This window comes from Eriocheir sinensis, chromosome 14, assembly GCF_024679095.1.
Source record: "Eriocheir sinensis breed Jianghai 21 chromosome 14, ASM2467909v1, whole genome shotgun sequence".
Classification (NCBI taxonomy): domain Eukaryota; kingdom Metazoa; phylum Arthropoda; class Malacostraca; order Decapoda; family Varunidae; genus Eriocheir; species Eriocheir sinensis.
Window position 1 is genome coordinate 6,245,058 of NC_066522.1, and position 23,517 is coordinate 6,268,574.

General features: G+C 42.6%; 1 protein-coding gene across 4 annotated transcripts in view; it reads right to left on the reverse strand.

The window, feature by feature from the left end:
* Positions 1-23,143, reverse strand: part of LOC126998366 (uncharacterized) — a 191,645-nt gene extending 168,502 nt beyond the window's left edge. For 2 of the 4 annotated variants that reach the window (XM_050859897.1, XM_050859901.1), the window contains exon 1: positions 22,916-23,073. The gene's annotated coding sequence lies outside the window, so the exon portion shown is untranslated. Of the gene's footprint in view, positions 1-9,340; positions 9,359-22,915 lie in introns of those variants that run through there. The other 2 variants (XM_050859898.1, XM_050859899.1) reach the window with 2 other exon arrangements.
* Between the last annotated feature and the right edge of the window lie 374 nt (positions 23,144-23,517).

Genomic DNA, 23,517 nt, shown 5'->3' on the forward strand with positions numbered 1-23,517 from the left:
TCACACAGCTGTTCTTATGAGCGAGGTAGCGGCGGCGACCCAACACAAGTTCCACCGACGAGTGACTACTACCATTACAAATTCACCTATTGCCATATTAAGACAACACAGATGCCAGGCGGGTCTAGACAAATCAAGTACCGGCCAGGCCAAGATAAAGCACGTGCCAGACAGGTGAAGACACAGCAGGTGCCACCCTTGTCAAGACAGCACGAGCCAGCCGGGTCAAGCCAGAGTAGGTGCCAGCCCAGGCAAGACAGAGCACGGGCCAACCAGGGATGGAACATTCGTATACGGTATTTGTATTCCAATACACTCGAGTACAGTCACTCGGATGAATTCGTATTCCAATTATTTGATTATAAACACTCTATTCTCATTCGTATTCGAACACTTGGCCAAAGTATTTGTATTCTTCGAACAATGTGACCAATAATCATTTTTTTCTTTAACAGGAATAACTATTTATTGGAATGTAAAGGGTTATCGTCAGCTAAAACGCACAGAAAAGTATAACATTATGGTTCTGCTTACTCAACATGTCCAGTACGCGTCGGTAATCGACCTGTTACCGTTTCGGGTGCGGACAGGCTGGCGGCTGCCCTCCCGTTCACGAGAGATAGGTTGTGTCAGCTTTGCCTTCAACTTGTGAGATGATAAAATCCCAGACCGGGGTTACAGAGCATGAACTTGTGATCTAAGCTGCAAGCAGTAATTTTGCTAATGCTTAAGTTAGACTGACTAAATCTGCCTGTATTACTGACAACATAAGTTTTAGTACGTTTCTAAGATGGCGGGCAAAATCATTTTTAAAAGATTTTTAAAGAAAAGTATTCATGAATACATTCATTAAACATTCGTATATGTATTCGACTTCCAAGTGTTTCATTGTATTAGTATTCGCATTCGTAGTCTTGGAAGTTTGTGGTATTCGTATTATAATACTTAACTCTTGTATTTACTCCATCTCTGGTGCCAGCGGGTCAAGACAGTAGGTGCCAGCTGGGTCAAGACAGCACGTGGCAGCCTTGCCAAGAGAAAGCACGTGCCCGCCAGGCCAAGACGGAGAAGGATCCAGACAGGTCAAGACAAGGAATTCGGTGCCGCCTGTCGCATATCCGCCTCCCTCCACGCCCAGGTCCCCCCTCAGGTACTACTTGCCGCATACCGTACTTGGACAATATCGTATCGCCTGTCACGTACGTCTCCTGCGACACCACTTCCGATGGCTCGGCCTTCAGATAGCTGCCGCCCTCTTGGTTGGCCCGGTGACATTGAAACCCGCCGCAGGCCCTTGCCTTTGACGTGCTCAGCCCCAAGAGTCATAATTTCCGCACGAGTGTTGATGGATCAGTTGAAGCCACCGGCACCTGTATCCAACAACACCCTCATCAGAAGACTCCCCCTGCGCCTCTGTAGCCTAAAGATGTACTCGGTCTCTTTGTGCTTGTGATTGGAGAGAGAGAGAGAGAGAGAGAGAGAGAGAGAGAGAGAGAGAGAGAGAGAGAGAGAGAGAGAGAGAGAATAAAAAGGAAGAGGGAAGAGAAGCAGAGGGCAAGGGAGGAGTGGCTGATAGGAAGGGAAGGAAAAGAGGGGAAGGAATGGAATGCAAGGGGAGGGAGGGCAAACACTAATAGGGATACGGGATAAGAGGCGGGCGAAGGAGGAAGGGGAGGGAGGGAGGGAGGGAGGGAGGGAGATATTAAAGTCATGAAAAAAGTATTGTCCAAAATGTTAAGATAAAAAATGAGTTGAAGTAACATGATTAAATAGAAAGGGGGAAGGAGAGATGAGAGGTGAAAAGGGGACTACAAGAAAGATTAATATATGGGAAGAATTCAGAGACGAGATAGGAAGAAAAAATAAAGAAAATAGGCCTAAACGAAAAAATAATGATCAACAACAGAAAAAAGTCGAACCCAAAAAAAAATACCGGAGAAAGAAAAGGAAGATGAGAGCTGAAGGAATGAGAAGAGGCAGAGAAAGGAGTCTGGGAAAGAAGAGGAAAGAAAGGAGTGTTTGGAGAATAAACGAAGAAGAGGAGGAAAGGACTGAGGAGAAGAATCACGAGGAAAGAGTAAGAGGATAACCGTGAATAAGAAAGAGGAAGGAATAAGAAGAAGGCAAAGAAGAAAGAGGAAGGAAAGAAGGAGGAAGAGTAGGAAGGAGGAGGAGGGGGAAGAGGAGGAGGAGGAGGAGGAGGAGATAAGTTTTGACCACCACAAGGACCACCATTAATAGGGGAACACAAAGAGGAAGAACCTTCACACACACACACACACACACACACACACACATACACACACACACACACACACACAAGAAAACTGATAATGAATACGAAACGGAGAGGACGAAGGCAATGATGATGATGATGATGATGATAAGTGAGGTGTGTGTGTGTGTGTGTGTGTGTGTGTGTGTGTGTGTGTGTGTGTGTGTGTGTGTGTAACCTCTTTGTTCCACCAGTTAGGTAATACCCCTCCTCAATCATGGCCTTCCCTTTCTTCCCTTCCCATTTTTTCCCCTCAACATCCACTCGTCAGGGAACACAAGAGCACGAAGACATCCTGAACCCATTGAAGGAAGGGAGGGAAAGAAAAGGGCAAGGCCAAAAAAAAAGGGACAGGCAAGACAAGGCAGTCAGTCCCTTTCCAAGTCCAAGAAGGCAAGAGTAAACAATGCCTTCCCTTTTCAGTCTCGGTTTTTGGTTCGACAGGAAATGATACGAAAATAAAAGGTCCCTTGTCTTCTTTTTTTCTTTAGGGGGGAGGTTCGAGAGGTGAGGGGCGGAGATAGGACATGCCTCTGTCAATCAAAACAATCCGTATATGGTCCTCCGTGTGTGTGTGTGTGTGTGTGTGTGTGTGTGTGTGTGTGTGTGAATATGGAAGGGATAAAACGGCTAAATAAAAAAAAGAGAAAAGAAGAAAGAGCGAAAAGGAGGACTTGCATGAGAGAGAGAGAGAGAGAGAGAGAGAGAGAGAGAGAGAGAGAGAGAGAGAGAGAGAGAGAGAGAGAGAGAGAGAGAGAGAGAGAAACCACCTTCGTCATCCTTGCTTACCCTTCACACACACACACACACACACACACACACACACACACACACACACACACACACACACACACACATATACACACACACACACACACACACACACGTCACCAATACTTTACTTAATTCCCCACACCTTCCAACCACCTGTACCAATGTGTCGTCCCAGTAACCTTCAGGTGTAACACTCACCCCCCTTCACAGGTGTTCTCACTCACTCCACAGGTATTCAAGGCTTTCCAAAAGTTCACTCACTCCCTGTAGAATTTATTTACGTCATTATTATTATTAAACAGTACAACAAGTAAAACCGAAACAGTACAAAGTATGTAACCCAACACACTTAAGACATAGATAAGTGTTGTGCTACTGGTGCTCAAGCCATCCCACAGACACTTAATCCCCTTCTGCAAGTACTCAATGCCTTCTGGAAGTACTCAATCCCTTCTGCAGCTACTCAATCCCTTCTGCAGGTGCTCAGTCCCTGCTACAGGTGTTTAATCTCAGTGACAAGTACTTAATCCTTTCTGGAGGCACTTAATCCCTTTTGCAATTAGTCAATCCCTACTACTGGTGCTCAATCCTTACTGGAAATACTCAATCCCTTCTAAAGTTGTTCAATCCCTTCTGCAAGTACTTAATCGCCTCTACAAGTGTTCAATGCCTTCTAAGAGGTTCCACTGTTTTTCAAAGGCACCCTAGTCCTCTTATCGATCCCTCTCACAGGAACTCCTTCTCTTCTAATTTAAGGTACACATTTTTTTCAAGACAGTAACACGTGTTTTCTAGGAAGTGTGTGTAACGTGTTCTCTCGGAGGTGGATGCAACTCGTTCTCTACTCCACCTGTAATAGTTCCTCCGCTTTCAACAGGACAGGAATATTTCACGTCATGCACCTGTTCTGTACGAGTGAGTGAATGAGGATTGAGGAGGCAGTGAGGGACGGATGCTGTGGGATGAGTTTTGAAGGTTTTCCGTCTTCTAGAATGCACAAAAAAATACAAAAATATCACAAACATGTTTACGTAATACAGAATTTCGACTTAACTGAAAAACCTGACTAACCCTTGACACCTCTCCCAGTGATGGCGTTTACAGTACAACAATAACAACAATAATGCCAATGACAATAACAATACCAGTAACAACGACAGCAACACCAATATCAAATGTAACAAAAACAACAATAGCAATAACATCAACAACAACAGCGGCAGCACAAAATGTTCGCACTCCTCTACCTGCTTCGTGTCTTAAATAACAATAAAGCAACAACAATAACGATGACAATAATTAACCCCTTGACTGCCGATTTCCTACAAGAAGACATCACCAAGCTACAGGAACGGAACAAAAAATGGCTGCTACAATTCAATGAAGAAAAATGTAAAGTGCTGCAAATTAGGAGGGGAAATCCAGCATACCAATACCACATGGGAAACACTCCACTATCCACCACAGAGGCAGAGAAAGACCTGAGAGTATGTGTTAACAGGCTACCAGTGAAGGCAAAATCCGTGCCAATCGCAGCGGACGGGTTAAAACGATGGTCAAAGAAATGCAACAACGATGATAACAAAACCAACAATACTGCTAACACCTATTCGAGCAGGCTGCACAGGTGAGTCAGGGCGGGCACGTAACAACCCATTCCCGCTGACTGACCGACCGACTGCCGCACAAAAAAAAAAAAGTCTGGCCGTTGAGTAGACAAAAAAAAAGATAAAGAAAAAAGTCTCAGATCCAGACCAAGACGGACCGGCAAAAAAAAAAAGGCAGAGAGAGAGAGAGAGAGAGAGAGAGAGAGAGAGAGATATGAGGCGCCGTTCGACAGTCTGGTTATTCTCACCTCGTCAGGACGCAGTAGAAAGACACACAAAACAGGCAACATGCAGACATAGGCCACATACATTTGAAGCTAAACATATATATACAAAACACAGACACACAGAGCAACAAGATACGTGTACAGTGACGTAAGTCCAACCAACCAACAAACAAACATACATATGAAGTGAAATACATAGATAAAAAAAGACAGCCACTCAGACCCATAGAGAAAAAATTATATAAAAAAACAAATCACCAAAGAATAGGAATGAAAAATTAAAATCAGGCGGTAAGACAAGTGAACGATGAAGACAAAAAAAATGATTGATAAAGACGAAACAAAATAAGACAAACCATAACAGAGAAAAAAAAAATAATATACATACCGGCAAACACACACACACACACACACACACACACACACAGGTGGGCAGACAGCTAGCTAGACAGACAGACAGTTAAGGTTAAGCCGCCAGCAAAATTTCCCTTTCAACATGGTATTCCCCTCCACCCCTGGGCATGTGTGTCTGTGTGTGTGTGTGTGAAACCAAACTACACAGCCTACATTTCAACCTCATCCCGATCACACAACACACAAAAAAGCGATGATCTAACACAACCCACCGATTAGCCATGACCTCTCCTTCCCTCTCCCACGGTCAATAGCCTTCCCAGCCCAAAGAAAACAAAAAGGAATCATAACAAAGGAGTGGAATCGAATGGAAGGTAAGGGAAGGTTGTCGTCGTGCGCCTGGCAGTGGTGGGCAGCGCGCGGCGGGAGGTTGGGTGGGCTGGGACTGGCTGGGTGTCGCGGAGGAGGGAATATACCGTTCAAGTGGGCTAACAGTAGGCTATAGACGTGCTCATTTTTTCCTTCTTTTTTTTCCAACTAGTTTTTATTTCCTCCTCCTCCTCCTCCTCCTCCTCCTCCTCTTCTTCTTCTTCTTCTTCTTCTTTTTCTTCTAATTTTCTTCTTTTTCTTCTTCTCCTTCCTCTTCTTTCTTCTAATTTTCTTCTTTTTCTTCTCCTTCCTCTTCTTTTTCTTCTTCTAATTTTCTTCTGTCTCCTTTATAAATACGTGTTCGTCCTCTATAACCTTCTTCCTCCGTTTTAAACTATATGAGAGAGAGAGAGAGAGAGAGAGAGAGAGAGAGAGAGAGAGAGAGAGAGAGAGAGAGACCAACCAACCGACCAGCCAAAGCTCTTCTTCCCACAATGAAAACCAGAATAAGAAAAATAAAAAAAGAAGAGCCGGAAAAATCAAACCATAACACACACACACACACACACACACACACACACACAAAGGAGAGTGAGCGGGGCGGCGGTTTGGCCTTCAAGGAGAGCGTCTTGGACCTTCTCTCTTTTGTGTCTGTCTGTTTTCCCGAAGTCTTTTCCCTCCCCCTTCTCTTCTCTTCACTCCCCTTCCCTCTTTATTCCATCCGTCCGATCACCTCCCTTCCCTTCCCCTGTGTGTGTGTGTGTGTGTGTGTGTGTGTGTGTTTCCCCCCTGTTTATGGCTCGACTCACGGCAGGGTTCGCCCGCTAACAGTCCATTTTTATGTTTATACGATCCGTTTTCTTTCATCGTTTATGGTCACCGCACGAGAGTTGTAAGGACGGGTGGGTGGTGGAGCGGGTGTGTGTGTGGATGGAGTCTGTGGGTGAGTGGGTGTGTGGAGGAGCCTGTGGTTGAGTGGGTGTGTGGAGGAGCGGGTGGGTGGGTGGATGTGAAGGAGGAGGAAGAAAAAGAAAAGGGAAAAAAGGAACAGTAGGAAGAGGAGATATCAGAGAAAACAGAAAAGTAGGAAGAAGAGGAAAAGGAGGAAGAGCGTGGAGACGAGTGGAAATGTGTATGAAAGGAAGAAAAAACGACTAAAAAATAAAAATGTGGAAATGAATATGTGAATGAAATAAAGGCAAACCAACTAAGAAATAAAAATGTGGATGTGAATGAGAGTGGATAAAAGAAAGAGAAACCAACTAAGAAATAAAAATGTGGATATGAATAAGTGTGGATGAAAGAAAGAAAAAACAACTTAGAAATAAAAATGTGGATGTGAATGAGAGTGGATCAAAGAAAGAGAAACCAACTAAGAAATAAAAATGTGGATATGAATAAGTGTGGATGAAAGAAAGAAAAAACAACTTAGAAATAAAAATGTGGATGTGAATGAGAGTGGATCAAAGAAAGAGAAACCAACTAAGAAATAAAAATGTGGATATGAATAAGTGTGGATGAAAGAAAGAAAAAACAACTTAGAAATAAAAATGTGAATATGAATAAGTTTGAATGAGAAAGAAAAAAACAACTTAGAAATAAAAATGTAGATATGAATAAGTGTGGATGAAAGAAAAAACAACTTAGATATAAAAATGTGGATATGAATAAGTTTGAATGAAAGAAAGAAAAAACAACTAAGAAATAAAAATGTGAATATGAATAAGTTTGAATGAAAGAAAGAAAAAACAACTTAGAAATAAAAATGTAAATGTGAATAAGTGTGGATGAAAGAAAGAAAAAACAACTTAGAAATAAAAATGTGAATATGAATAAGTTTGAATGAAAGAAAGAAAAAAACAACTTAGAAATAAAAATGTGGATATGAATAAGTTTGAATGAAAGAAAGAAAAAAACAACTTAGAAATAAAAATGTGGATATGAATAAGTTTGAATGAAAGAAGAAAAAAATTAGAAATAAAAATGTAGATATGAATAAGTGTGGATGAAAAAGACAAATCAACATAGAAATAAAAACGTGGATATGAATAAGTGTGAATGAAAGACAAACAAACAACAAACAACAAATAAAAATAGGCCTAGGTGTCAATTTTCCACGTTTTTGTTGTCCAATTTGTTCCGAGGCTTCACTTGGGCTTCTTGATCAGCGAAGTGAAGCCTCAACACACAGGAAGACCCTCAGGCGGCCAGCTGCTCTTCCCTCCCTCCCTTCCGTTCCTTCCTTCCCTTCCTTTCCTCTCCTCCATTCTCCCACTTCCTTTCCTTCCCTCATTTGGTGACCGATGGGTGACAGGGAGGGAAGGAAGGAGGAGGAAGGCAAGGTAAGGATGAATGGGGAGGGAAAAGGGGAGGGAAAGTAGGATGGGAAGCAAGGTATAGAAGAATGGGAAGGGAGGAAAGGAGGTAAGTGGGAGGGAAAGGGACATGGGGAGGAGAGAGGAGAAAAGGGGGAGGATGGAGAGAAGGGGAGAGGGAAGAAATACAGGGGGAGAGGAAGGGAGAAGTAGGAAAAAAAGATAAGAACTACGATAGGAACAGGAGAGAGAGAGAGAGAGAGAGAGAGAGAGAGAGAGAGAGAGAGAGAGAGAGAGAGAGAGAGAGAGAGAGAGAGAGAGAGAGAGAGAGAGAGATTTAAAGCAAAGGGAAGAGGAAGGAAGGGGAGAAAGGAGGAAGGAGGAGGGAGAGGATGGGAAGGAAAGGAAAGGAAGGAGAGAAGGTAGTGAGAGGAAGGTAGGAAGTGAGGGCATAAGGGGTAGAGAGGGGGAGGGAAGGTGAGAGGGAGGGAGGGAGAGAGGAGGGGGGCAGGGGAGAGGGGGACGGGGAGGGAAGAGAAGAGGGGGAAGGGGAAGGAAGGTTGTGATGGCTGGCTACCGGAACAAGTACATTCATCCTCCTCTTCCTCCTCCTCCTCCTCCTCCTTCCCTTCCTCCCTCCATCGCATTTATCGCCATTACAACAACCACAACTATCATCTTCATCATCGACCCTCAGTCACTGTCCTCATACGCATTCTCTTCCTCGTTCTATCATCTTCCCTCTACTCCTCTTCATTCCTCTCTTCCTCGCCATTTATTCTAATATTTCTCCTCCTCCTCCTCCTCCTCCTATTCCCTATCCTCATTCAAGTATTCCTCCTCCACTTCTTATTCCTCATCTTTCGTCCTTGTGGTCATTCTCTCATTTTTCTTATATTATTCGTCTTTCCTGATAATGTTTATATCCCCTTTCTTCCTTCTTGTCTTTTTTTTATACCACCTACAGTTTACTTTTTCCTCTTACTGTTCATCTTCTACTTCTACAACAACGATAATAACTACTACAACTCCTATTCCTCCTATTCCACTTACTATTACTACTACTATTACTACTACTATTACTACTACTACTACTGCTACTACTATTACTACTCCTATTACTACAACACCTTTCACTTCATCTATCTTTCTCATACGATCATTGGTTTTATTTTCATTCCATATTATTACTCCTCATTACAACATTTTTCTTCTCAGCTTCCCAACCTCCTCCTTAATCTTAGTCTTCTTTTCCTTCCTCCTTGTCTCCGTCCTCCTCCTCCTCCTTCTCCTCCTGCTTACACAATCTATCAACCAATTGCCTTCCCGGCCGCTACTGTCACTTATACTGCCCTCATCCTCCCTCTCTTTCTCTGCCTCCCACGATCACCACCACCCACCACCACCACCACCACTTACTTCTACAGATAGACAGACAGTTTCTCGTCTTTCTAAAGTCACGCAACTGGCCAAGAGTGTCACAGCTTTCCTAAAAAAGAGCAAGAATATTCCCATCACTAAATTGATGAAGAAGAAGAGAAAGCAGAGTAAAGGAAGGTGGGGAGGAGGAGAGAGAGAGAGAGAGAGAGAGAGAGAGAGAGAGAGAGAGAGAGAGAGAGAGAGAGAGAGAGAGAGAGAGAGAGAGAGAGAGAGAGAGAGAGAGAGAGAGAGAGAGAGAGAGAGAGAGAGAGAGAGAGAGAGAGAGAGAGAGAGAGAGAGAGAGAGAGAGAGAGAGAGAGAGGGGGATGACAAGAAACCTAAAATTGAAGTGACATATGAAGTGCCTGGTCACGTTATACTTAAAGCCGAACAAAATATAGAAAGAAAGTTTGAAAAGTGAAAAAAAAGATGAATACGCAAAAAAGCTCCTCCTGGCGGTAATAAAAAATAAATTAATACCTAGAAAAGTAAGATATGACACGGAAATTCCAAAGAAGAACAATAAATAAAACTTGTAGCTACTGAAAACTCTGTAAGGAGACAAAAAGAAGAGACTGAATATTGCGAAATCCGAGAATGTGATGCAAGATGAGTCGACTGGAAGCAAAATAAAAGTACGCCAAAAAATATTATATGTACAGTGAAATTTGAGGCGTGGGAGAGAGGACGAAAGATGATGGAGATTTTGAAAGAAGTAGGAAAGTAAAAGCAGAAAGAAAAAAAGGGGGAAGAAAAGGAGGAGGAAAAAGAGAAAGGAGGAGGGAGGAGAAGGACAAGGAGTAGAGAGGAAGAGATATCGAAAGAAGTAGAAGATGGGGAGATGGAGAAAGTGGAAGAGGAGAAGAAAGAGTAGGATGAAAAAAAGAAGAGAAAAAGAAATAGTAAGAGGAGAAAGAGGAGAATTAGAAAATTACGAAGAAGGAAGCAGTGAAGTAAGAAGAAGTAAGGAGTAGAAGGAGGAGGAGAAGGAGGGAGAAGAAGAGGAGGAGGAAAAGCAGGAAGAGGAAGAGAAGTTGGCAGCTGTGCATTAATGAGATATAAACGAAGAATATTAATGAACAACAGACTGACGAAACAGGAGGCAAAGATATGACGTAGTAGCAGACACAGTAGTAGTAGTAGTGGTAGTAGTAGTAGTAGTAGTAGTAGTAGGAGTAGTAGTCGTGTTGGCAGCAGACACACTCCCTGACACTAACTTAAGGTCGAGGCAGTGAGCTTCATCGATCTAGTGAAGGTAATGGTGATACAGGTGGAGGGGGAGGGGGAGGGGGAGGGGGAGGGGGAGGTAAGAGGGGAAGGAGTGAAATTAAGATGATATGGAAGAGGAAGTAGCTGCAATAGTAGTAGTAGTAGTAGTAGTAGTAGTAGTAGTAGTAGTGGTGGTGGTGGTAGAGGCAGCAGCAGTATCTAGTTGTTGTTGCTGCTGTTCTTGTTCTTGTTGCTGGACGTAGAAGAAGAAGAAGAAGAAGAAGAAGAAGAAGAAGAAGAAGAAGCAGGAAATGGCAATGATGATGATGATGATGATAATTAAGAAAAAAAAACAGTAGGAGAAGAAGAAGAAGAGGCAGAAGAAAAAGAAACAGAAGAAAGAGAAAAAATGAAAAGAATAAAGAAACAAAAATAACGAGAAGGAAGAAAGGAAAGAAAATGCAAATAGAGCATTACAAAGAAGTTGCAAGAACACTACAAAAAACAAAAACGAAACAGAACAAGACGATCGAATGACACTCACTCAATAACCAGGACGTGAGAAAGATGACGCTTCGGGAAAGACACAAAGACCCTCCTCCCTGTTTCCAAAAAAAGAAACGAAGAGAAATAGAACTCTCGAAAATGACGAGCATGACGGTGACGCGGGAGACGATAATTTATACAACTGCATATTCATCACGTTCTCGAGATCCGACATTTCCTCGTCTGTCACTCGAGTAAAAGAGAAAACCACTAATTCTTTGGGAAATCTCATAGGATCTGCATGAAGGAGGAGGAGGAGAAAACGAAGAAAAATAGTAAGATAAAGATGATGATGATGAGGAGGAGGAGAGGGAGGATGAAGTAGCAGAAGAAAAAGAAAAGCAGCAAAAATGACAGTAACGTTCAGAAGAGGAGGGAAGGGGAGATGAGAGAGGAGAAGAAGAAGAAGAAGAAGAAAAAGAAGAAGAAACGAAAAAAGACGACAATGAGAGGCGGTGGAAGATGAGAAAAATAAAAAAGCAATAGAAAAAAAAGAAAGAAAAAGGACATTAGTATGAAAAGGATGAGAACAAGAGGAGGAGGAAGAGTAATACGAGAAGAGAAGATAAAGATGAAGACGAAGAAGAAGAGAAGAAGAAGAAAAAGAAGAAGAAGATCAAGGGGAAGAAGACGAAGAAGAAGAAGAAGAAGAAGAAGAAGAAGAAGAGGCAAAAGAAGAACAAGAAGAAGTAACGAATACGCAGAAAAACAGAGATGAACAAAAGAACAACAGCAATGATAACAAGAGGAGAAGGAGGAGGAGGAAGAAGAGGAGCAAGAAGAAGAGCACGAGAAACAAGAAGAAAAAACAAGAACAAGAATATATATAAAAACAATAAAGAAATAAAGAAAAACATACACATAATCAAAAAATAAAAACAATAGGAGGAGGAGGAGGAGGAGGAGGAGGAGGAGAGAAAGAAGAGGAAAAAGAAGATCCAGGCTTTTTCGGCGCCACACGTAACATAATGTATTCCGGACTCATGACTCGGGGAACGGATGAAAATGAACGTACTACAAGATGCGAGAAAGGAAAGTAACACGGGAACGGGGGAGGGTGAGGGGGGGGGGAATCTCTCTCTCTCTCTCTCTCTCTCTCTCTCTCTTTCTAACATGATATTTTGGGGGATGAAATATAGACTGATTTTTGTAACACGTGACTGTGCGAGGGGGGGGGGAAAGAGGCTGGATGAGGAGGAGGAGGAAGAAGAGGAGGAGGACGAGAAGGAGGTGGAAGAAGAAGAGGAGGAGGACGAGGAGGTGGACGAGGAGAGGGAGGACGAAGAGAAAATAAGGAGGAGGAGAACGAGGAGGAGGAAAACCATGACGAGGACAACAACGAAAAGAACGAAAAGGAGGAAGAGGAGGATGAAAAGTACGAATAGGAGGAGGAGGAGGAGGAGGAGGAATGGGGAGCCGGAAAGATTAATAGGAAATGGAAGTGGATGAGCAGATGGTTTTTATTTACTTTTTTTGAGGTGGGGGAAGGAAGGAAGGAAGGGAGGTAAAAGGAAAGGGAGGAAGGAAAGAATGAAGGAGATTGATGGGAAAGAAAAAAAGGAAAAGGAGGGAATGAAAGGGAAGAGAAGGAAGGGAAAGAAAGGAAGGGAACGCAGGGAAAGAAAATGAGGGAAGGAAAATGAAAGGAAATGAAGAAGAGGAAAGATAAGAGGCAGGGAAAGGGAGGAGGGAGGGGAAATGATTGGAAAGGGAAAGGAGGGGAGAGAGAGGAAGGGAAGATAAAGGAAAGGAAGAAAAGGGAAGATAAGAGGAAGGGAAATGAATGGAGGAAAGGGGAAGGAGGTGAAGGAAGAGAAGGGAAAGGAAGGGAGGGTAGGGAAGGGAAGGGATAGAAGGTCAAAGATTGGATGGGTGGAGTCCGTGAATCATGAGTGGAAGAGGAAGGGTAGACTTAGGGACAGCAGGAGGAGGAGTAGGAGGTAGAGGAGGAGGAGGAGGAGGAGGAGGAGGAGGAAGAAGAGGAGGAGGAAGGAAAGTGGCGTATGGCTAAAGAGGAGGGAAGAAATGATCGTGGGAAGCAAATAAGGAAGAATAGTGGGTGGAAGAAGTGGAGGAGGAGGAGGAGGAAGAAGAGGAAGAGGAAGAGGAGGAGGAGGAGGAGGTGAAGATGTGGGCGGTGTAAAGAGATAAAAAAAAAAAGTGACCGTGGGAAGCGAATAAGGAGGTGGAAGAGGAGGTGGAGGAGGAAGAGGAGGGAGAGGAGGAGGGTCAGTGGGCGTCTAAGAAAGGAGAAAGGATGTGGAAGGACTTATACGGTGGAGGAAGGGGTGTGGAGGAGTAGTAGAAGGAGGAGTAGGAGGAGCAGGAGGAGGAGGCGCAGGAGGAGGAAGGAAGGAAGTGTGGGCGTGGGCTAAGGGAAGAGGGTGAGGGAAGAGCAGAAAAAGAAGGCAAAAAGGAGGACAAGAAAGAAGGGAGATAAAAAGAGGAAGAGGGATGAAAAGAAAGCAGGAAAAGAAAGCAGATTCGAATAAGAAAAAACACATTAAGAATTGCAAACGAGAATAAAGATAAGGAAGAGAACCGGATAAGAATAGGTCGAATAAACGAGGAAAAAGAAGAGGATATAACAGGAAAAGAAGGGATGGCATAGAAGAAGAAAGAGAAAAAGAGGATAGAATAGGGTAAGAAGGGATTGAATAGAAGAAGGAAAATAAAGATAAGGAAGAGAATCGGATAATAAGTGATCGAATAGAAGAGGAAAAAGAGGAAAAGGCTGGAATAATGAGAGAGAGAGAGAGAGAGAGAGAGAGAGAGAGAGAGAGAGAGAGAGAGAGAGAGAGAGAGAGAGAGAGAGAGAGAGAGAGAGAGAGAGAGAGAGAGAGAGAGAACAGTACAGATAATGATACAGTAATAAGAGACATGAAAAAGACGAAGAACAGGAACAAGAAGAACAAGAACGACAACAGAAATAAAGAAGAACAAGTACAATAAACAACAAAACGACTACAAGAAGAACAGGAGGAGATGCACAATAAGAAAGAAAAGAGAGAAATAATAAGAAAATAATAACACAGACAATATATAATAACAATAGGAGGAAGAGGAAGAATAAAAAAGAAAAAATAAGAGAAACGAGATGAAGACAAAGAAGAAGAAAACGACGATAACAAGAAGGGAAAAAAAAGAGAGAAGAAGAAGCAGAAGAACAAGAGGAAGAAGAAGAAGAAGAAAAAAAAGAAGAAAGAAGAAGAAGAAAGAAAAGGAAAAATAAGAAAAAGAAGAAGAAAAAGAAGAGGAAAAGAAAATATGAGAGAATAGATTATACAGTAAAAAAAAAAAGATGAGAAAACAGGAAACAATACAATAACACAGAAGAAAAGACAAAGAGAGAGAGATAAGAGAACAAGAGACAATGCAGTAAAGAATAAAAGAATAAAAGAATGAGATAAGAAAACAGATGATACCGTAAAGTAGAAGAGGAGAGAGGAAACGAGAGACAAGATAAAACAGAGAGCATGAATAAAGGGAATGAAGGTTGGCAGACTGAGGGAAGAAGAAGAAAAGAAGAAAAAGAAGAAGAAGAAGAAGGAACGCATGATTAGGTATGGTCTTGTTATGTTAGGCGCGAGACAAGGTTATATTAGATTAGCTTAGGTAAGATACGGTATGGTAAGATAGTGTTTGGCTGAGCTCATTTGCGAAAGGTTGTTAGATTGAGTTAGGAAAGGTTAGGTTGAGTGATATGAAGTAAATGATAGGTTAGGTTAGGTTAGGGTAAGTTGCGTAAAGGGGCTATTATATTTGGCAAATTTTCCGTGGATCTTCAGTCAAACCACGATTTCCGCTGGCGTGGTTCTCATATTTGTGTGGTTTTCTGACGTGTCCACGATCTTCCAAAGCTACGGTAATTTCACTGAAGGACGACGGTATTACTCATCATCTTCATCAGCAGCAATAACAACAAACAATTGAGAACCACGTTAGCGGAAATCGTGGTTTGACTGAAGATCCAAGGAAAATATGCCCAGTGTAATATCCCCTTGAGGAGGTTAGGTTAGGCAGGGTAAGGTGAAGTATGGCGTGGTTAGATGTTGTTTTGGTTATGTTAGCAGTGGTTATGTAGAGCAAGATCAGGTCGAGTTAGGTTAGGTTGGATATCATAAAGTGAGGTAAGGTATGGTTATGTTTGGTTAGGTAAGACAAAGTAAGATAAAGTTTGACAAAGTAAAGAGAGGTTACGATAGATCAAATCAGGTAATGTATGGTCAGACCAGGTAAGGTAATGCGTGGTGACAGGAGGTAAAGTCAGGTATGACTGGGTAAGGTTCAGTTGGGTTAGGTAATATTAGGTAACACAAGATAATGTATATGTATGTATGTATGTATGTATGTATGTATAAGATAAAACTGAGGGCATGAATAAAGGGAATGAAGGTTGGCAGAATGAGGGAAGGAAGCAAATTAGGCGAAGTGAAGCAGGCAAAGGTTCGGTAAAGATAGATAAGGAAGGCATGATTACTAGGTATGTATGGTGAGGGAAGCTTAGGGCGGATATGGTTCGGTAAATTAAGATTAGTTAAGGTTCTATTATGCTAAGTTAGGCCAAGATTACTTAAGTTCGGCAAAGTAATGTTAAGTTTGTTCAGATATATAGAACAGACTTAATAATCAACCGTAAAAGAAAAAAAACAAAGCATAATAAATCAGTAAAGGGCAAGGAGAGGGAAAGGTCATAAGCGGAAACGTAAATAGTTAAAGAGCTATTAAAGGGAAGGGGAAAGGGACGAAAAGAGCAAAGGTGAATCAAGGGGAGGTGTGTGTGTGTGTGTGTGTGTGTGTGTGTGTGTGTGACAAGTTAGGTACTAAGGGTGAACGAGAATTAAGTAAGGGAAGGGCGGGGCCAGGAAAGGGAAGGCGGGTGAAGAGAAGGGAAGGGAAGGAAAGGGAAGGGAAGGGAAGGGAAAGCTAGGGAAGGGATGGGATGGGAAGGAATGGGGATGGGAAGGGAAGGAAGGGGAAGAGAAAGGAAGGGAAGGGAAGGCTAGGGAAGGGATGGGATGGGATGGGAAGGGAAGGAAAGGGAAGAGAAGGAAAGGGAAGGAAAGGGATGGGAAGAGAAGGAAAGGTAAGGAAAGGAAAGGTAAGGAAAGGGAAAGAAAGGGAAGGGAATGAAAGGGAAGGGAAAGGAAGGAAGGGGAAGAGAAAAGAAGCGAAGGGAAGCGAAAGGAAGGGAAGGAAAGGGAAGGGAACGAAAGGGAATGGAAAGGAAGAAAAGGAAAGGGAAGGGATAGAAAGGGAAGGGAAGGGAAGGGAAGGGAGAGAAAGGGAAGGGAAAGGAAGAGAAGGGAAGGGAAAGGAAGAGAAGGAAAGGGAAGGGATAGGAAGGGAAGGAAAGGAAGGAGAAGTGGAAGAGATCGAACAGTATGTGTGTGTGTGTGTGTGTGTGTGTGTTGACGGTACGCATACACAAGTGACTTTCGAACGCTTCACTCAGACAGTCAGTCACATATTTGGCGCTAAAATAGTGCCCTAATAAAGTACGCTTCCTTTTTTTTTCTTTAGGGTACACACACACACACACACACACACACACACACACACACACACACACACACACACACACACACACACACACGGGCTGACAATGCTAATTATACAAACACACAGATGAAAGTGAAAGGAATACAAAAACAGGAGATAGAAGACAGACACGTATTACAGAAGAACGTAAAAATAAAAAAAACACGTCGAAGAAACAGACAATACGTAATACAAGCAGATACAGACAGACACCCAAAAAGAAACACACACTGACAGAGGCACATTACGACTAATTATGTGGGAGGGAAGCAACAACAACAACAACAACAACAACAACAACAACGAAAAGAACAACAGCAACAACAACAACAACAATAACAACGCCACACATACCTAAACCAAACTCAATCTTCTCTGTCCATCCAATCAACATTCCCTCGCAAGCACTTTATATATACACTCAGTCATAGTTAGGTAAGGTTAGATTAAGTAACGGTTAAATCAGACAAGGAAAGGGCAGGATAGGTTAGGTTGGATAAAATGTGTTAAGATAGGTAAAGTATGGTGAAGTAAGGTAAGGTCATTTAAAAGGCACAGACAGACAGACAGACAGACAGAGAAGCAGATAAAAAAAACCATACCAGAAAAACACAAAAACAGGAAACAGACAGACAGAAAAAGACATACTATAGCAAAATCACGCAAATAGAAGACAGACAGACAAAGAGACAAACAGAGAAAGAGAAAACAAACACACATGCATGCTAGCAAAATCAGACAGACAGACAGGAAACGAACAGACAAACACAAAGAGAAAACTACACACACACACACACACACACACACACACACACACACACACACACACACACACACAGACACCAGTAAAATCAAGAAAGGTAACAACCCAGCTCTATTAATTTACAGGTGCACAGTCTTGATCATGCCCACCTGACTTGCACCGGTAAACAAGCGCAACAAACGACGACCCACGGAGAGTATAAACAAGAGAAAGTCATGACCCGTAAATCAAGACGTGAAATAAGAGGTGACATGTTTCTAACCAGTGCGGAGTGCAATGATAAAGGGAAAAAAAAAAAAGGAAGATGATTGTGGTGATTACAGCAATGTTCGAGAAGAGGAAGAGTAGGAGGAGAAAGAGGGGGAGGAGGAAGAAGAAGAAGAAGACGAGGAGGAGGAGGAGGAGGAGAACGAGGAGGAAGAAGAAGAAGAAGAAGAAGAAGAAGAAGAAGAAGAAGAGGAAGAGGAGGAGGGCAAAGGATAAGGTTAAGTTCAAAGACGAGGGAAGGAAAGAAGAAGAGGAAATGAACGAGGACGAAGACGAATAGAAGGAGGACTAAGAGGAGGAGGAGGAGGAGGAGGAGGAAAGAGAAGTACAAAGAATAAGGCCAATTTCAGAGGCGTAGGTGGTAATGAAAAAGAAAAGAAGTGGTCGAGGACAAGGACAAGGACGAGGAGGAGGAGGAGGAGGAGGAGGAGGGAGGAAGACGAAACGAAGAATTCATGAGCAAGGAAATATAGAAAAAAAGGTAATTCCAGCGCAAGACAATAGAATATAAAGCTAATTGAAAAATGACAAAAAAAGCTTCCATTGCACAGTCCCTCTTCCTCCTCCTCCTCCACATACTCCTTCATTTCCTCTTCCACCTTCACCTGCTCTTCAAAACCACATCCTCTCCCATTCTCCTACCAAGTCAGCCATGCCTGAATAATTGTCCTCCTGCTGTTCTGGCTCCCTTATTACAAGGACGCTGAATCACTGGAGACCGTTCACCAACACGCAACGAAAATAATCTCACTCTTAGGGGTTAACTCTATGACCTAAAGCGATTCGAGATCTTTACGTTGGGAAAAAAAGAAAGAGAGACGGTTACGAGGAGATATGATTCAGGTCTTATATATCTGAAGATCTGTAACGTCGATCACTCCAAGCATTTTGAGCTTCAGAATCAGACTTACCCAAGAACTAGAAATAACGGTCTACCCATTAAAACTAGGCGATGTAGTACAGGTCGGCAGCTTTATTTTTTTCTTTATCAAACCGAGTGATCCTCCAGTAGTTAGTGCGAAAACCCTCAATTCCTTTTAAGAAATGTATATACCTGACTGTTGACTAATCTGATCGCTATTTTGTCGCGTCAGGAGTGAAGTTTAATCCTGTGCCGAAGTGCCTTGGTCTGCTCTGCTGGCAGGAAGTGACTGTCGAGCATCAGAGCGGGTATATAACCTCGTAATGAGCCAATGAACTTGCTGTTGCCCGTTTTACAGGTTTTCGTGTTTCCTCTTGCGTCTCCTCCTCCTCTTCCTACTACTTGTCCCCATCCTCCATTCATCTTCATCCTCCTCCTCGTCTCATAAACTACATCCTATTAATCTTACTCTTCCTTATACCTTCTCTTCCCCAGTCTCCCCTTCTCCTTGCCCCAATCCTCTGCCCTCTCCCATCATCCTTCCCTTTTCATAAACCACATCCTCTTTTTCCACCCCCATCCCCTACCTCCTACTCTGCTTATCCCCATCCTCTATCCATCTTCATCCCCAGTCAATTTCCATAAACCACATCCTAGTGCTCTTCCATTTACTTACTCTCCCTCTATTTTTTCTCCTCCACACCATACCTACACCATGTCCTTCCATCCACTTCCACATGTCTCCATAAACCTCATCCCCCCCCCCCCTCCTCCTCCTCCTCTTCTTCCTTCTCCCAATCCGATAGAGAAGAAATGTGGGCGTTATCTTATCTTATTTCATACTGTTGTTCTTATCACGGTATTCCGGACCACGACTGCCTGCCACTGCTGCCCGTGTGTGTGTGTGTGTGTGTGCGTGTGTGTGTGTGTGTTGAAGAAATAGATAACTGAGTAAATAACGGTGGGGAAATAAATTGTGATACGGGTTTCAATTCTCTCTCTCTCTCTCTCTCTCTCTCTCTCTCTCTCTCATACAAACTATAAAAATAAAAAAAATGATACCGAGATTGACCGTGACTACAACTAATGGTGTAGTAGTAGTAGTGAAAGTAGTAGTAGTAGTAGTAGTAGTAGTAGTAGTAGTGAAAGTAGTAGTAGTAGTAACAATAATAATAATAATAATAATAATAATAATAATAATAATAATAATAATAATAATAATAATAATAATAATAATAATAATAATAATAATAATAATAATAATAATAATAATAATAATAATAATAACAACAACATAAAGAAGAAGAAGAAGATGATGACGAAGAAAAAGAAAGAAAAAAAGAGGAGGAGCAAATGGAGAAGGAAAGATGACAAGGAGAACTGGAACTAGATCACAACAATTTAAAACACACACACACACACACACACACACACACACACACACACACACACACACACACAGTGGTCTCAGCCCTACCCAAAGATCGGTACTATGAGTTCTGTGGTCTTCCATAGGGGAACGGCTGGCTGTCTCGAGAGAGACCCGCAGACCAAGAGGTGAATTACACACACACACACACACACACACACACACACACACACACACACACGCACACACAACCTTCGTCACGCACCGCCTGCAACGATGCTGGCAGCTGTGTGTCATTTACCGAGTAACACACAATGGTAATGACAATACAGCGCATTATGAACACAACAGGAACGTAATGACACAACAGGACACACGTGGCAGCAACACAACACTAACGAAACAGGTAACACAGCCGTAACATAACACAACAAAGATAGTAACAACACACCACTGACTAACGACAAACAAGTACCGCAACACAACATAGTAACACAACCGTAACATAACACAACAAAGTAACAACACACCACTGACTAACAACAAGACAAGTACCACAACACAACATAGTAACATAACAGTAACATAACACAGAACACAGTAACAACACAGCACTGACGTAATAACTAACACAACACATAGTAACACAAGACAACAGTAACGCAGCAACACAAACATAACAACAATATTAACGTGAAAAAGCACTAACGTAACAAAACAGAGATATAGTAATAACACAACCCTAAGTATTATATCAGTATTTCATCTTCTTTAATTCGTTTCGTTCTGCTGTTGTATACTATTTTTCAAGCCTCTCTCTTCACCTACGTCGTATGAATTTGTTCCAGTCGTTTTCTCCTCCTCCTTCCCCCTCTTCCTTCCCTTCTCTTACCCTCCCCTGCATCCTATTTCGCTCCCACCCTTTCATAGGTAAACATCAATCATTCAAAAATTGCTTTCATATGTATAGGTACCTGTTTTCATTCGTCTGTATCCCCTTTTGCGTCAGTACTATGCCATTTCCCTTGTCAGAATTCCCTTTTCCTTTCTGCCAGTCTTCCCTTCTGACAGTACTTTCTTGTCTACATACGTACGATTTAAAGGCTTTCATGAGGGAGGGGCGTAGGCAGTCATGACACCGATCCAGTATAATCTAAACCTCTTATTCAATCAATCCCGAATCCCTTTTCTAGATACCCTCTTTCCTTCGTCAGTATTTCTCCTTCCTACGACTTAAACGCTTTCAATCAAGAGAAAAGGGAGAAGCTATCAACGAATCAACGTATCTTTTTTATCAATGAAACCCAAATCCCTCTCCCATATACCTGCCTTTCCTCGTCTATATTTCCTCCTTCCTACGACTTAAACGCTTTCAATCAAGAGAGAAGGGAGAAGCTATCAACGAATCAACGCATCTTTTTTATCAATGAAACCCAAATCCCTTTCCCATATACCTGCCTTCCATCGTCTATATTTTTCCTCCTTCCTATGACTTAAACGTTTTCAATATCTTTTTTATCAATGAAACCCAAATCCCTTTCCCATATACCTGCCATCCCTCGTCTACATTTCCTCCTTCCTATAACTTAAACGCTTTCAATAAAGGGAGGGGAGTAGGATATCAAGTTATCAAGACCCCTCTCCAATCGAATGTAACCCTTTTTATCAATGGAACCCAAATTTCTTTTCTGTATAACTATTTCCCTTCGTCTATATTACCTCCTTCCTACGGCTTAAACGCTTTGAAGAGGGAGTGGAGTAGGCTATCAAATCACCTCTCCAACCGAATCTAACCCTCATTTTTTAGAATTTCCCCCTATCCTATGCCTTGAGGAATGGATTTATAGAGGGTTTATATTATCTATTTCTATTTATCCCTCAGGCTGCTTCCTTCGCTGTGAAATAACCCCAGTAGACAGTATTGACATCTAACTTGCTTCCTATTATACCTACGCTGCGCTTATCCACGTTGCAACTTACCTACAGCCACCTACCCAATTTGTGTCTCTTACCTTAATAAATTGATCTAGGAACGAGTGAAGGAAAAAGGGAGGGAGGGAAGGAAGGAGGGGAAAAGCCATGGAAGGAAAGGGACGACAGAAGGAATGAAAGAAGGAAGGAAAAAGTCGTAGAAGGATATGGAAGAAAATAAGGAAGGGAAACAAAAATAGAAGGAAAGGGAAGAAAAGGGGAAGAAAGGGAAGAAAAAAGATAGAAGGATGAAAGAAAAATGCAATGGATAGGTGTATTCTCTCTCTCTCTCTCTCTCTCTCTCTCTCTCTCTCTCTCTCTCTCTCTCTCTCTCTGTGTGTGTGTGTGTGTGTGTGTGTGTTCATCCTCATCCCTTCTCTCCTCCTCTCCTTCCCCCCTTCCAACCAGCAGTTAAACCACTCCCCTCCCCCTTCATATCCCCCCTTTGATACCTTCCCCCTCCCCTCACAGAACAGGACCTTCCCCCCTTCCCCGTCCTTCCCCCCCTCCTGCCTCCTCCCCTCCCTCCCCCTTCCATGTCCAGCAGTTTCCTAATACTAACGGAATAAAAAAAAAAGACAATGAAGTTTGGTAATACTGCTTAGAGTTGATATTATTAAAAGTAGATGATTATAGGTTTTTGTTTCACACACACACACACACACACACACACACACCAGTAGGAAAATACCGAAGTCAGTTCTTAGAAGAGTAAAAAATATATATATATAAACCCATGAATCTCGACACACACACACACACACACCAGTAGGCTATTCGAGTAGGAAAAGACCGAACAGTAGGTTCTTAGAAGAGTAAAAAAAATATATAAATATAAACCCATGAATCTCCACACACACACACGCACACACGGTCTGCCCTTTTCAGGTGTGTAACATAAATGTGATAAATGGTAAATGCAGCACACACACACTCACACACACACACACACACGAACGCACACACGCACGTACACAATTATGCAGCCGAGTCATGAAGTACACACAGATTCACGTACATACACGCACACACGCCACGCCCACTCACCAGCGCACTCCGCAGGCCTCTCCCAGCACACACGCCCGCGCCTCCAGGACTTAGGGAACTAGTACATAAGAATATTAACTCACACAGTCCTCCGTGCGGGTAACTGCCAATAATCCACCTTCACCGGCCAGGCTCTGTGAGCACACTGAACCGCACGTTTGGATGACTCGTCGCTGCCGCACAGGTAATTCCGGGCACGTTGTCGTACGAGTCAAACTTTTAACAAACTGAAAAACAACTGCTCTTCTTCGTCTTCTTTTCCATCTCCCTCATCTTCTTTCTGATCTTTTTCTTCTTGTATTTTCTGCTTTTCTTCTTCGTCTTCGTTTTCTTCGTTTTCTTCATCTTCTTTCTGCTCCTCTGTGTTCCTCATCTTCAATAACTACTCAGCGTTACTTACGAACCACACGCTTAACAAATTACCTTCTTGCTCCAACTTTACATCTATTTACGCTTATATACGAATTTCTTTTAATAGGGGAGATGGTTTGAAAGTTTAGGAGACAGCACCGTGCGTCAGACAGCCCCGCGTCGAGCCTGGCGGTGTCATGGCAACGCGCGGGTCACGGCAGAGGCGGCCGAAGCCCACCTGTGCAGAGGGG